This window comes from Vicugna pacos, unplaced genomic scaffold (assembly GCF_048564905.1).
Source record: "Vicugna pacos unplaced genomic scaffold, VicPac4 scaffold_21, whole genome shotgun sequence".
NCBI classification, from domain to species: domain Eukaryota; kingdom Metazoa; phylum Chordata; class Mammalia; order Artiodactyla; family Camelidae; genus Vicugna; species Vicugna pacos.
This window is the reverse complement of record NW_027328742.1, coordinates 19,804,313-19,819,288: the sequence shown is the minus strand read 5'-3', so window position 1 is coordinate 19,819,288 and position 14,976 is coordinate 19,804,313. Positions and strand designations below refer to the sequence as shown.

Sequence of the window (14,976 nt, the reverse complement as noted above, 5' to 3'; positions counted from 1 at the left end):
CACTGAGCTATCCCTCCCCAATATTATTTTATATTCTGGTAAAAACACATAGCATAAAATTTGCTGTCTTCACCATTTTTAGCCATACAGTACAACAGTGACAAGTATATTCACACTGATGTACAAGAGATCTCTAGAACTATTTCATCTTGCAAAACAGAAACTCCACCCGCTAAATGCCAACTCTCATTTCCCCCCTCCTCTCCTCCCAGCCCCTTATCATTGATTTTTTTTTTAAGAGAACTGATGGGTACACAAGTATTCATTATATTATTCTTTCAATGGCTAATGTATTTTATAATAAATCAAAAACCAAAATTAAAAGGTTAGTCTATGAAAAGAGGTATCATCTGAGAGAGACCAAGGAAGAAAAATATTGTAGCCAAAGAAATAAAAGTTGAGAAATCTGAACAGGAAAAGGTCCTTAGATACTCATTTATCCTCTCCCTTCCTTGGAACCCCCTTCATACTTCCCTCACTGAAAAGTGGTAGGTGGGAACCTCAAGGCCAAAGCTAAATTATTTTCCATGTCTTGACCGTCTTTCCTGGTGGGCGTGAACAAAGCATATGGGACAGAAAGCTGAGCCAAGCAAAGTTCATGCCACTGGCGGCAGGGGGTGTGCAGAAAGATCCTGGAGGCACACTCCAGAGCCAAGAGGCTTCTGGGATGTTTGAATATTTACCCACATTCTTATCATCATGCTCAGTGCAGAGACCATTTCCCAAGCCCTTTGGTTTGCATCAAAGCTTGGAGTCTTCCCTGGGACATGAAGCACTATCTGGAGACAGAGCTCTTTCTTATGCAATGCCTTCTCTGCCCAATAAACTCCTATTCATTCTTCAAAACCCAGGCCAAGTGCCACCTTTTCTATGAAGTGTACCAGATTTCTCCAGGCCAAGTTAGGCCATTTCTTTTTCTGTCCTCCCACAGTGCTTTACTCATATCTCATGTTACTGTTTCCCCTATGGAGATCATGAGCTCCTCAAGAGCTGTATCTTACTGGCTTTTGTTTCTTCCAGTGCCCAAGCCTAGTGTTGGTACAAAATAGGTGCTGAGTACTTGCTGAATGAATGAAACCCCTAGGGCAGAGAAATCCAACATCTGGAGGGTGCAGAGGCAGAGGGTGGTGATGGTCCCTTAGCAGGGTCCTCCCACCTTAATGTGCCTACTCATCACCTAGGGAACTTGTTAAACGCAGATTCTAACTCAGAAGGTCCTAGAAGGGGCCTGAGAGCCTGTACTTCCAACAAGCTCCCAGGTGATGCCGATGCTGCTGCTCTGCCGACCACACTGAATGTCACGACCTCCAAGAGTCTGGCTCTCAGACTTGCTCAGAAGTCACCATGGGGGCTACAGGAAGGACTGAGAAGGGAAGGCCTCAGGAGGATTCTTTTCCGTGAATGGTGAGAGGTCTGTTGAGGGTGGTGGGAAGGGCCAGTAGGAAAATCAACAAACACCCCATCACCCCCCGAATGCTCTGTTTGATCTTTTGAGCAGTTCCAGTATCAAGAGAAGAATGGAGAAGAGAGTTCTTATCACACTCTCTACTGCAGAACAAAATCCACCTGAGCCATAGGGTTTGGGACACCTAATTACATTTAAAAATAAAAAAACTGATTCAACCACTCCATTCTCCCAAGACAAAGCCCATCTAAATATCGCTGCATTCATAAATCTGATTGAGAACCAAGTGTCCATACGGCACTCAAGACACCTGAGACTAGACATTCAGGGCTAACTAGATGTTCAGGGCTGCTGTCGGAAGCATGAGCTGCTGGAAACAAGATGAAGATCCGAGAGCCCTGGGTCAGGGAACCCTTTAAAACACTGCAGACTTTTCCCTATAGTTCGGTGGTTGCATCATATCACACCAGTCTCAAGAACACCATGTGTCATTCTGTGACTAATTTCCCCCAACTTTCTGTGTGACCTGGACCCATGATCTCTCTGAAGCCTCAGTTCCCAACAGGATGGATGAGAGATCTATGGTACCTTCTAGCCCTAAGAGTTTATGATTCTATGACTCAGTTTTCAGACTCAGAAATGCCTTCTTATCCAACAAAGGGATTCAATCACATTCTCCCTTACACAAAATGGGGATGACCTGCCAGGGTGGCAGCCAGAGCTGGCAACAGAAAATGCCTGATGAAGACAAGTCCAAATCCAGTACCAAGATTTCTGAGAAGTCTTTAGGAAATTTCATCATCAACTGCACAGAAACCAGGAAAGATTAAAATTAATGACTCTTACCTGCCAAGGGCCTTGGCCTCCTGTGGCAGCCAGGTGTGTTTCTCTGCTTGAAGGAGTTGGTTTTTATACCGTCTATCATAATTTATTTCTGGGAGAGGCCCAGAAGGAAAGATTTTGAGGGGCTGATGTGGCTTGGAGGAGACGCTTAGGTTCAGCGGGAAACACCCTGTGACTCTAAGGCAGACGCATGAGGAAACTGCAGAATGGCAGGGACTGGTTGATACAGTATCACTGACTCTGGGTGAAGCAAAATCCTCTTCTTCCCAAGTTCCAGGTCAAATACGGAGTCCTGCTGCAGTCATGGAAGGCAAACCTCCAATCTCTGAGCAGGCTTGTCCCTTTTATGCCCTTAATGGGATCTGAATAGCTCTCAAAATTAGGAACAATTAAATAAAGGCTCTCTTCTCCATTCGTTTATTCACTATCCTTTGATTCCTCCCTTACCTTTCACCCAATCCATTGTGGAAGCCAACAGAGATTTAAAATGATTTCTATTTTTTAATTTTTATTTTTTGAGCGAGGTAATTAAGTTTATATGTTTATTTATTTAAATGGAGGTACTGAGTGTTGGACCCAGGACCTCGTGCATGCCAAGCACACACTCTATCGCTGTGCTATTACCCTGCCCCCTAAAATGATTTTTAAATGTTGACTTTTTCTGGCCCAAGTTTTAAAATACTGCCCTTTCTTGGCCACCAGAGAAGTGAGAAGAGCCCTGGACTTGTCCCCACCTCTGTCCCTGTGTGGCTGTGGACAAGTCATTCACCTTCTGGTGCCTGATACACTTTAGTTGCAAAATTGATGGCTGGTTTAGATGATTACTAACGTGTTATGACTTCATACCTTCTATGGGGCAATCATTAAAAAACACCAATATCTGGGAATTTAATAATTTAAAGCCCAAGTATAATGTTGTATACCATCAAGTTCATTAAATCCATTCAGGAAGGAAACAGGAAGGTTCAATGAAAATGAAATTTCATAAAAGTGTATTTTACAGACTGACAACACATTAGCCTTTTTATGAAATTATACTTTGGGGTGAAGATACTCTGGAGGACTATCAGAAACTCATCATCCAAAAACCAACCCCCTGAATTTACCTTCCAAAAAGTGATATTCCTTTGCTCTCGCTGATGGAATGGAGTTAGAAGCTGCTTCTCTTGTGGTGAATCCAGGCAAATGAGCTGGGCATCTCGAAAGAAGGCAGCTGTCCAGGAAAGGTAGTGAGAGACTTCAGGCTCTTCTTGTTTTCTTTGAAAGACATTTCTGCTTCTCAGCCAAGTTTTTCTTTGTCTGATCCTTCCCTGAACTTTGAAGCACGTGTCTCAAGGCTCTCGCCTCTGGGTTTCGAGACTTATGATTTAATGAAGTTGTGTCTTCAGATGGATTTTGACCTAGTTGGTTCTGAATGATTTCAAAATGAAACTTCCTTCTGGAAGAGCATATAGGATAACGCTGTCTTCCTGTGTGCAATATATAGTGAGCTACTGGAGTCAAGGTAAGAGCAAAATGCAGATCTGACTGTCCCTGGGTCTTGATCGTGTTATGAGATGATATGATGTCTTAGGTTTGATCTTTTTGGAATGGGCAGGGGTGGGGCAGTGTCAGCTCCAGACGAGGGTGGTCCTTCCTTTGTTCTGGGCATGAGGCATACCTGGAGGCAGTCACAGTGGATGTGTAACTGTCCTGTGGCTAATCTGTGTTTTCAGAGCTTTGCTGACATGTAATGATGTGTTCCTGGACTTACTCAATCTAGTTAACTCTGTTTAGCATAGTTAGATGTCTCCCCATTAGAAAATGGCAAATTGGCCCATAAGAAATGGAGATTGGAAGACAGGAAGTCCAGTAGAAGGCTAAGAAGGCCAACAGCTTCTCATGTATGGGGGCAGAGATTCCAAGAGATTTTAGTAACAGCAGCAGAAGTGGCAGGAAATACCCAGTGAAGATCACGGGCACATGGTAGTGTGCGCACACACACACACATTTTCCAGGAATTCGGTTTATAGATGAGGCTGACCTTGGACATGGTTGGTTCTCCTCTTCTACTTTAAGAGGTAGAATTCTGCGTGCTGTACATACACTGCATGCTGATTAAAGGGACATCCATGGTCAGTGACAAAGTGATCTCTCTGTATGAGGTGACTTAAGTTCTTACACTGGCCTTCTCGCCATCTCCACCATTTTGGATGATACCTTCCTTGGAAACCCAGCTGGTCCCTTCCTCAGCTGTCTGTTTTCACCCATCTTCTGCTGGCTTGGCTGTCAATCACAGCTGGACAGCTTATTTTTTTCTTTCCTGGCTAAAATGCATTTCCTCTTGTTGGTTCTCAGAACACCAAACTAATGGACTTCTTGTCCCCCAATGGTTACCCTCTCTGAGACTCACCCACTTTTCACCCCAGGAAAGGGAGGAACCCAGGTGCTCTGGTGTAAGCCATCCTGGCCTTAGGAGAGGCGTGGAGATGGCAAAGGTTCTCTGAATGGTGACCCTGGCAGCCAGAGGCCCTTGGAAAGGATGGGAACACTGCCAGGCAGCCCCTTTCAGAGTGAAGAGGGATTTATGGAAGAGAAAAATGTCTGGGATGGTTTGTGTATCTCCCTCAGCAGACAGAAAGAGGCCCCACTGTCTTCTCTAACTATTTTTTAGTGGGAGGATTCATTAGATGCTTGGTGGCTTCTGAAATTGCCGTAACACAAGGGTTCTGAGTGGCAAACTCAGTATCAATGAGTTTCTCCAATTAGCCACAGAATGTTGGACCCAACTCTAGTAGAGTTGGCAGAGGGGGTTCCCAAGAACTTCTCTGCTGGAGTGGGCAGAATGCTGTTCCTTCCTTTTCTCCATTAATCAAAAATCCTCTTTTTGGTCAAGGCCATTCTCCTATTTCCCATTGGTATTCTGTCTCCCTGTCCTTTCATTTCTCCCTCATAGGTATTCATTGAGCACCTGATATTATGTGCTTCTGGTCTTTTTCCTCTCCTTATTCCCAATCTTCCTCCTTCTCAATTAACATACAGATGATGAGGTTGGAAACCAGCGAGTTATCCCAAGTGCTTCTACTCTTCTTTTTTCTCTTCCTCTTCCATCCTCCCATCTCCCATCTCAGTCACCAATTCCTGTCCACTTGTCCTTCATAAATCTTTTGCATCTGTCCTCTTCTAGCCTTCCCTACATTCTGGTTCTGCTCTGACTCACCACAGTTTTGCTTCAAGACCACATCCTTCTCAGTGGCCTCCCTGCCACCAATCCTCTCCACCCCTTCCTTTGCTCCAGGGCTCTCTGCTACCCGCAGGACAAAATCTCAAGTTTAGCCATGGTTCTATCTTGCCTACCCCTCTATCTCTCCCAGTCCATCACACATCACTCCTCTGCCCAAGCTCTTCGTTCCACCCAAACTAACCCATTAACATTTTTCCCCAACATGCCCCGCACATTCCTGCTCTGCCTCTTTTTCTCTGCCATCCTCCATTCCTGGCTTGCTCTCTCCCTTCTTGTCCGAGCCCAATATCTAGCTCAAGCCCTATCTTCTTCATGAAGCCTCCCCTATCTGCCGAGCCCCAGGGAGCATCGTATATTGCTTCTCTTTCTCTCTCCTTTGCTTTTCCTATTTATTATCTCTTTATGCCTCTTTCCTGTTGCCCAGATTAGCTCCTAAACTCCTCAAGAGCTCTAAATTATACTGGGCAATCAGTAATATTTATTTTGATGATAAAGATGATGACCTTGGTGCAAACGTGACCTTGGCTTAACTTCATCATTCAAGCCTAAGTTCTTGACCGTCAGCTCTAAAACTTGTTTCTGGAAACCATTTCTGACTTGACTGAAATACTGTGGCTGTTCAAAGTGTAGCTAGAGGGTATGGTTTCTGAATTTTTCTCTTCTCTCTTTCATCTTCCCCAGGGTACAGCCCCACTGTCCATCCTGAGCTGTACAAAAACAGACAGGCCAGGACATGGTGAGGAGCATCTGGATCTTGGTCCTTTCACAGTTGGGTGAAAACAGCAGCTCAAGTCTGTTTTCCAGCCTGAAGGGGGAACTTCAACGCCTGTTTCCCAGATGGCGGAAGAAGCTTTCAGAAGCAACAGAACCCACGCACCCTAGTCTTGTAAGGTTCCATCCTTAGGTCTGTTTGCCAGAAGCAGGCTGGAGTTCTGCATGGACGTCGCTGAGAAGACACCCCGCTCCACTGCTGGCTAGCCCAGCACGAGTAGGTGGTGCCCACTGGGTGCCAGGGAGCACCCTCTGGGACTTACCCTAAATGGCAGATCTCACTGCTTCTTCCCGGGGCTCCACCCAGATGATCTGGGGCAGGGGTGCAGCTCTGGGAGACCGTGATGGAGGCTGGATGGGGTGAGGTGCTGTAACAGAAGCCCTTCTGCTCTACTGGGAGCCCGGGGAGGGCAAAGCGGTTATTTGCCTCTCACTCTTCTCACAGCGCTAAGAAGGGGGCAGAGGCCAGGGGAGGGGAGAGAAAGAGGCTTTACTGTCCTGCTTTCTTGTTCTTCCCTTTGGAAATACAGGGCTTTCAAGACTCTATAGAATGTCCCTCTACTCTGCAAACAGTAGGGCATGGGTAACGCTTTTTAACTATGGCTTCTGATAGGCCTTTAACAAAAGAGGAGTATGACCAGGTACTCCAGGAGGAAACAGACTCTGCAGCTTCTTCGATAGCTCATACCTTTTAAAATAAAATTTTTATTTAAGAACAGTTTTAGATTTACAGTATTATTGCAAAAGTAGTACAGAGAGTTCCCATATACCCAGTCTCAGTTTCCACTGTTGTTAACCTTCTACATCACCGTGGTACATTCGTCACAATTAATGAACCGATATTGTTACGTTATTATCAGCTCAGATTCGACATCTCACATTTTAACTTAGGAAAGTCACGCTTCTGTGTGCTCCTCCAGAACTCATCTGTGTCTGATTTACGATGTAAAAATTTAAATTTACTTAACATCAAGCTAAAATGGACACCCCCAGGGACCATGAGCCGTGCTTAGCCTGTGCTCTGGGTTCTCTGAGTTACTCCGGCTATCCCGGGGAGGCGTCCAGCCAGCTTAGGTAGCATGTGCTGTGGAGAGTGAGCCTGGAGTGAGGTCAGAAGATCTATCTCCCCGGGTCCCGACAACTCTGCTCAGTAGATGTGTGACCCCAGGCAGTCACTCCGTCTCTGAACCTCGCCTTCCTCCTCTGGCCATTGGGAACAATAGTGCCAGCCTGTATCACGAGGCGCTGTGACAGCCAACTGCCACCATGGATGCAGACACGGAAAGCATGATTCATGGGTAAGCGATGAATATGGAGATGAGTTCTTAGCCATGAATTTCCCCCCTGAATCCCAGCCCAGTGCCTGGGCACTGCTACTCCTGATAATTTAATTCAGTCCAGGACAATTTAAGTAATAATAATAGTGAGCAGCTACTTCAGCATAAACTTGTTCTTGAGGCATGCTGTCTGTTCGCTGCCTCATCTGAATCCCCAGTTACTGAGGAGGCCAGAAGCTAAACCTAAGACCCACGTCCTCTCTGCTGGGTTGCATTTCACAGGCTCGGGGGGAGGGGGGAGGAATGGAAAGTTTCCTTTCTTTTCTTTTCTTTTTTGGCTTCTGCTGCTGGACTTCCGGTTGGTCCTGGTGACGATGCGGGTCCCTCCCACCATGGGCTGCTTCTGATGAGGAGAAAGAAAGAGTTCATAGGGACTGTAGGCTCTACCCTATCTCCCCAGCAAAGCTAGGCAGCTCTCGTTTTTCCATCTGGGGGTGGTGTGGATGTGCAAAACACTGTCTCCAGCCTAAGGACAGCAGCTGCCCACACAGGATTTCTTCTCTTGAACTCGGCCACTCAGGCTAGATGCTGCCACTTCTCAGAAGTCCCCGTGGGCCTAGCTACTGCCCAGGGGTGATGCCTGTCTCCCGGAACATAGCCTAGCGGGGTTTCCTAGCCTCACATCCTAAAACCAGCCTGCAGTGCTGACAGTTACTCACGTTTTCTCTTTTCCCTTCTGGTTGTAAACTCTAGGAGGCTCACCTTAATCCAAGCACCTGGGCCCCCTGAGTCAATGACCTCACTCTTAGCTTCCCCTGGCCAAAGCCTAGAATTTCCCCCCGAATCCCAGCCCAGTGCCTGGGGCACTGCTACTCCTGATAATTTAATTCAGTCCAGGACAATTCAAGTAATTCTGCATTGAGCAATCGTTTGGGTGCCCCGAAGACACAAAGATAAATCGAGCCTGGTTCTTCCTCTTAATAAGCTCACTGATCAGTGGGGCAGAAAAATATAGAGAAAGGTAATTGTTCACTTATTGAGCAAGTGTCTATCATGTACGTGCCAGGCACTGATGTTCTGAGATGTCTTGGGACTCAAGATAGATCTGACTTCTGCCTCTGTGGAGCTTAGAGTTGACAATAATTTTTTTAAATAACATTTTTAATTGTATGACTGCAAAGTGTGAGAGTGTAACCTGTCTTTGATTCAGCCTTCCTGGAACTTATAAAATCTACAAAAATAAAATAGAAGCCTACAGTCTCAGATTAGGGATCTGCGAGTTTTTGGCTCATCGCTGCATCTGGAGCAAGAGATCATGGCTCCAACAAGTGTAGCTCTGATCATTCCCCTTTGTGGGATATTTTCAGTGTTCACATAACCCTGGATTTCCTTTGCTATTTTTGTCTTTTAAAATGCTCCAAGAAATCTAATGTAGAAGTTCCTCTTCTTAATACAATTAAGCTGTATCACCATGGGCTGATGGGCTAAAAGAAGTTGCGGACAATCCTACACCCTGAAATTTCCCCATCCTCCTAATGCAACAGCATGCGTTGTACATGAACCCTCTTTCAGGACACATCAGTTTAACTCCTTGCTGTGCAGAGTGTGGTCCATGGGTCAGCAGTGTTCGCATCACCTGGGAGCCTGTCAGAAGTGCAGACTCAGTTCCCTCCCTAGACCTACTGATCGGAATCCTCATTTGAACAAGATCCCCAGGCGATTTTTCGCATATTAAACTTCAAGAGGCAGACAAGCCAATTATTTCACGACCACCTAAAGAGGATTGCTAACCTTCTAAGCCAGGATCAAGCCCTGTCTCTCCAGGTCGGCCCATTCCATCAAGTTTCAGATCTGTTCCTTATAGCATTCCTACTTACTGGCACCAAATGCTGCAACACTTAGCATGCATTTGCTGGGTCCAAGTTACCAAAAACTCAACTCAAATTGGCTTAGCTAATAGGGAAATGTCCAAGGTGGATGCGGGATACAATAATGGGTGGTCATTATCCTATGTTTCCATATTTTTGTTGTCATTTTTGTTATTTTTCTTTTGTAAAAAATTGTGGTAAAGTACACAAAACATAAAATTTACCATCTTAACAATTTTAAGTTCAGTATTAAGTATATTCACATTGTTGTGCAGTCAATCTCTGTTCCACATTTTTGATCATCTGAAATATAAAAATGGTAGTATCTACAAATCCCAAATTCCCAATTTATCCCTCCCCACCTCCTTTCCCCCTCTGATAACCATAAGTTTGTCTTTGAATATAGACTTTTAAAAGATCATCGCTAATTTGGGAAAAGTCAATGGATTTTAATGAGATTAAACTTGAAATAATCTTAGAGTTGGCAGAAAGTTCTGCCATTTATTAGAATGTATTGAAGAGATTAATTTCTTTATATTTCCAGGAGAATACCAAGAGGAGAAACATGGAAGGTAAATTTTTAAGTCCCTGTGTTTCCAAAAATTGAAACCTCTTCTTAAAGGGGGAGAGGCCATAGGAACCAACGTTCTCAGAGTTCTGCCATTTAGAACACTCCTGTTGCTCCACGTCTTGACATGCCACTGAAGACCTGCGCTAACTTGTTGGGACGCACTGTAGAGAAAATGGGGCTGCCCACGATAAAGCAATTAATTGTCAAAAGCTGAGCATGTTTCTTAAGAAAAGGCATTTGAGATCTGGCTAGGACTTACAAATGAACTGTTTCAGAGGCTGAGATTCTGGGTCCTGCTGACCTATTTTATTCTCCTCTGATTCGGGTAATGTCCATGTGGTAATAATACCTGCGCAGTCCCACCTGTTCTGCCTGTTGACACACTGCCTGGAAGGGGCTGGGGAAAGGTGAGGATGCGCACTCTCTTGGTGCCCTGAATAAGCTGGCCCGTAAGTAACACTCCCACACCAGAGTTTTCTGGGATTAACCTCTCCAAAGCATACTTGTAGCAGATATTGTTGGTGCCCTGCCCAGGTTCCCTTGACCAGATGCTGAGCATAACAGCTCATCCCAGACTGCCCTTGGCTGATGGAAGCTATCTAGCCCAACAGCATGAGTTCCCATGAGGTTCCATTCCATTTCTTCCAGGAAATCAATCATTTCTCCAAGGAGCCCTGATTCCTTCTGATGGAGAATGATATTTAGAAACCAAGTCTGGGTACTGGGAATGCTCATTTCTGCTGGAGAGTAACTGCTTCTGGACTCTGTCAGTGGGCAGAGCTAGGTACCGTGTGGATGGGTAGTACTCATACATACTTAAAATTCGTATTTCATGTCTGACTCTGTCTTTATACATATCTTTTAAAATACCCAGTGGTTTTATTGCTAACTCTGATTAGGCACCACAGGGTTCATTCTTACCTTTACCTCCTTTCCTTGCTTGTAATTTCTTTCTCAGACAGTCAGAAACATGGCTCTTGTTATGTCCAGTAGTTTATTATTTGTTCAACCCTAGTATACATAGAAAATGGTTTCAGAATTGAAACTCATACCCCTTTGAGAAAGAAATTTGCCAACTTGAGTAGGGCATTTGTGGACAGTTTTTTGTCTTTAGCCTTCAGTTTCCATTAAAACACTGCTTTCCAGAGTTATTTCGGTTGGCTCCTTTCTTTCTCACTCCCTTCAGTGTGGTTATGTAAGTATTTTGTAACACAGTTACAGTTGGACTCCGTTGTCATAGCCTGCATTCCAATTTGAGTCCTTCTCATAACTTGGTTAATAGTTTAAATGTTACATACAGTGACATCCACTCATTGTGACCCACAATTCTGTAGATTTTTAATAAATGCCTAGTTCCATACAGGATAGCTCCCTTACCTCCTAAATTCTCTTATTCTGCCTCTTTATAGTCAAACCCTATTCCCAGATCCAACCCCAGGTGACCACTGATCTGTGTTCCATCTTTATAGTTTTCTTTTTTTCTAGAACGTCATATAAAAGAAACCACATGGTATGTAGCCTTCTGTGTCCAGCTGCTTTCTTCCGCTTAGCATAATGATTTTTGAGATTCATCCTAGTGGTTTTCTGTAGCAGTATTTACCTCGTTTTTATTGTGGAGTAGTATCCCATTGTATAGATATTATACAATTGTCGATATCATACAATTTGTTTAAATATTTACATGTTGGTGGACGTTTGCACTCCTTCCCATCTTTACTAGTATGAATAAATTGCTATGCATATTTACATCTGGGTCTTTGTATGGACATGTGTCGTTACTGCTCTTGAGTAAATAATTAAGAGTGGGAGTGCTAGATCTTAAGGTAGGTAAATGTTTCACTTTATAAGAAATGTCCATTTTTCCAAAGCAGCTGTACTATTTTGTATTCTGACCAGCAATTTCACGAGTCCGAGTTGCTTCACATCTTCACCAGCATCTGGTATTGTCTACCTATTAAATTTTAGCATTCTAAGAGGTATAATAGGTGTGTAGTGGTATCTTATTATGGTTTTAATATGCATTTCATTGATAACTAATGATGTTGAACATCTTTTCACAGACTTATTGCCAATCATGTACCTTTGGTGAAGTGCCTGTTCAAATCTTTTGACCATTTAAAAGTAAGATTGTTTGTTTGATGATTACCAAGTTGTAAAGGTACTTTTTTTTTTTCCTGGATATAAGTCCTTTATCAGATATACGTTTTGTAAAGTTTTTTTCCAGTCTGTTTCTTGTCTTTTTCTTAACAAGTGTTCTCTAAGAATAAAAGTTTTTCATTTTGATGAAGAGTAATTTATTAATTTTTTCTTTGATATTTTGTATATTTTGAGTCCTATCTAAAAAAATATTTACCTAACTCAGAGCAAATATTTTCTCTTGTATTTTTGTCTGGTAGTTTTGTAGCTGTATTTCTTACTTTTAGCTCTATGATCCATTTTGCTTTAACTTACTAAATTGTGTAAGGTAAAGAATTAAATTTTTTTGTTTTTGTATTTTACAAATGGATATAAAGTTCTACCATATTTGTTGAGAATATTATCCTTTCTCCATTGAATTATTTTTAGAATTCTGTCAAAGATCGATTGTATATATTTTGGACTCTCTGTCTCATTGATCTATATGTCTATTTTTATGCCAATAGAACAATTTAGTGATTATTATATTTTTGTATTGTCTAGAAATTAAATATAAGTCCTCAACTTTGTTTTTCTTTGTCACTTTTTTTTTTTTTGGCTATCTAAGTCTTTTCCATTTCCATGTAAACTTTAGAATCAGCTTGTCAATTCCACAAAAAAACCTGGTGGATCCCTCATACCATACACAAAAATAAACTCAAAATGGCTTAAAGACTTAAACATAAGACAAGACACTATAAACTTCCTAGAAGAAAACACAGGCAAAATATTTTCTGACATAAATCTCAGCAATGTTCTTCTAGGGCAGTCTACCCAGGCAATAGAAATAAAAGCAAAAATAAACAAATGGACTTAATTAAACATAAGCTTTTGAACAGCAAAGGAAATCATAAGCAAAACAAAAAGACAACCTACAGAATGGGAGAAAATATGTGCAAATGATATGACTGACAAGGGCCTAATTTCCAGAATATACAAACAACTCATATAACTCAATAACAAAAAAACAAACAACCCAGTTCAAAAATGGGCAGAAGACCTAAACAAGCAGTTCTCGAGTGAAGACATACAAACGGACAACAGACACATGAAAAAATGCTCAATATCACTAATTATCAAAGAAATGCAAATCAAAACTACAATGAGATATCACCTCACACCAGTCAGAATGGCCATCATTCAAAAGTCCACAAACAATAAATGCTGGAGAGGCTGTGGAGAAAAGGGAACCCTTTACACTGTTGGTAGGAATGTAGTTTGGTGCAACTATTATGGAAAACAGTATGGAGATTCCTCCAAAAACTAAAAATAGATTTACCATATGACCCAGCAATCACACTCCTGGGCATATATCCAGAAAGAAGTCTAATTTGAAAAGATACGTGCACCCCAGTGTTCATAGTAGCACTGAATACAATAGCCAAGATATGGAAATAAACTAAATGTCCATTAACAGATGACTGGATAAAGAAGTCATGGTATATTTATACGATGGAATTCTAGTCAGCCATAAAAAAGAATAAAATAATGTCACTTGCCGCAACATGGATGGACCTGGAGATTGTCATTCTAAGTGAAGTAAGCCAGAAAGAGAAAGAAAAATACCATATGATACCACTCTATGTGGAATCTAAAAAGAAAAGAAAAAAAGAAGACAAAAATGAACTTATCTACAAAACAGAAACAGACTCACAGACATAATAAATAAACTATGGTTAGCAAGGGGGAAAGGGGGTGAGAAGAGATAAAGTGGGAGTTTGAGATTTACAAATACTAACTACTATATATAAAATAGATAAACAAGTTTCTTCTGTATAGCATAGGAAACTATATTCAGTATCTTGCAGTAACCTATAATGAAAATGAATACATGTATGTATATGTATGACTGAAATATTATGCTGTACATCAGAAATTGATACATTGTAAACTGACTATAAAAAAAGATAAAATCTTAAAAAAAAAAAACCAAACCCAAACCAAACCAAACCAAAAGAACACAATACTTACTTAAAGGGTTTCTAGGAGGACTGGGGACAATGGAAACAGAGTGCCCAGGCTGTAGAGGATCTTAAATAAATAGGGTTATTGTTATGGTGAGTCCTTGGTGTTAAACAACAGTAGCATTGTTGCTTAGGGCTCCCAACGCCATATAATCAAACTGGCATTATATTCTTGAGTTCAGGGGACAATTGCTTACTCTGTTGGAGGAGCAGTAAATGTCAAAGGCTGGTAACTGTTGACATCCCCAAGGTGCCAGAGAGCCAGACTCGAGGTTACAGTGTGTCCTGCCTTTGACAGGCCAATGAAGCACGTCTTCGGAATGGCATTTTGTTGGCTATTCCTGAGGTGGCTTAGGTGGCCATCTAAGGTGGCTTAAAAATCCGGAAATAACACACGCAGGGGAAAAACCAGTGCAATAATAACACATTTTCCTTCCTTACTGTTAGCTTCCTTGTTTTTTCTTTCTCTGATTCAGTGAATGCCAACACAAGGATTATTCAATCTCCTGACATTTTCGTTTTCTTCCAAGAATGTATCTTCATGTCTGAGTAATTGTCATCACCTCCCCTGGTGAGGGGGAAGAATGGGTACATTCTGTGAGTCACGTCCACTGATTTACAGGCCAAAGTTTCCCAGCATTCAGTGGAAGGCCGAGTCGTGTGGCAGACAAACTAGTAGCTGAGAACTCAGGACACTTGGGTTTGGTCTCCATCACCATTTCTGTCTGAATCTCTGTAAAAGGGGCCGATGGTTCTGCTTTAGTTTCCTCGTTTGGAAAGTGCATCAAGCCTGGCCTTGGGTATAAGCGCGCTTCGTTCGCACACGTTCTAAGCGGTGACCCCAAAAGGACCCCGGCTTGAGCGCACAACGGGGCTCCG

The 14,976-nt window shown here is 42.6% G+C and overlaps 1 long non-coding RNA gene across 1 annotated transcript; it reads right to left on the bottom strand.

Moving 5' to 3' along the window:
- Positions 1 to 7,632: 7,632 nt before the first annotated feature.
- On the bottom strand, positions 7,633 to 14,154 carry LOC140694547 (uncharacterized). Its single transcript, XR_012070151.1, has 3 exons — positions 14,105 to 14,154; positions 10,880 to 10,969; positions 7,633 to 7,922 (listed from the first exon to the last, which is right to left on the bottom strand). It is a non-coding gene; the product is annotated as an uncharacterized lncRNA (long non-coding RNA).
- Between the last annotated feature and the right edge of the window lie 822 nt (positions 14,155 to 14,976).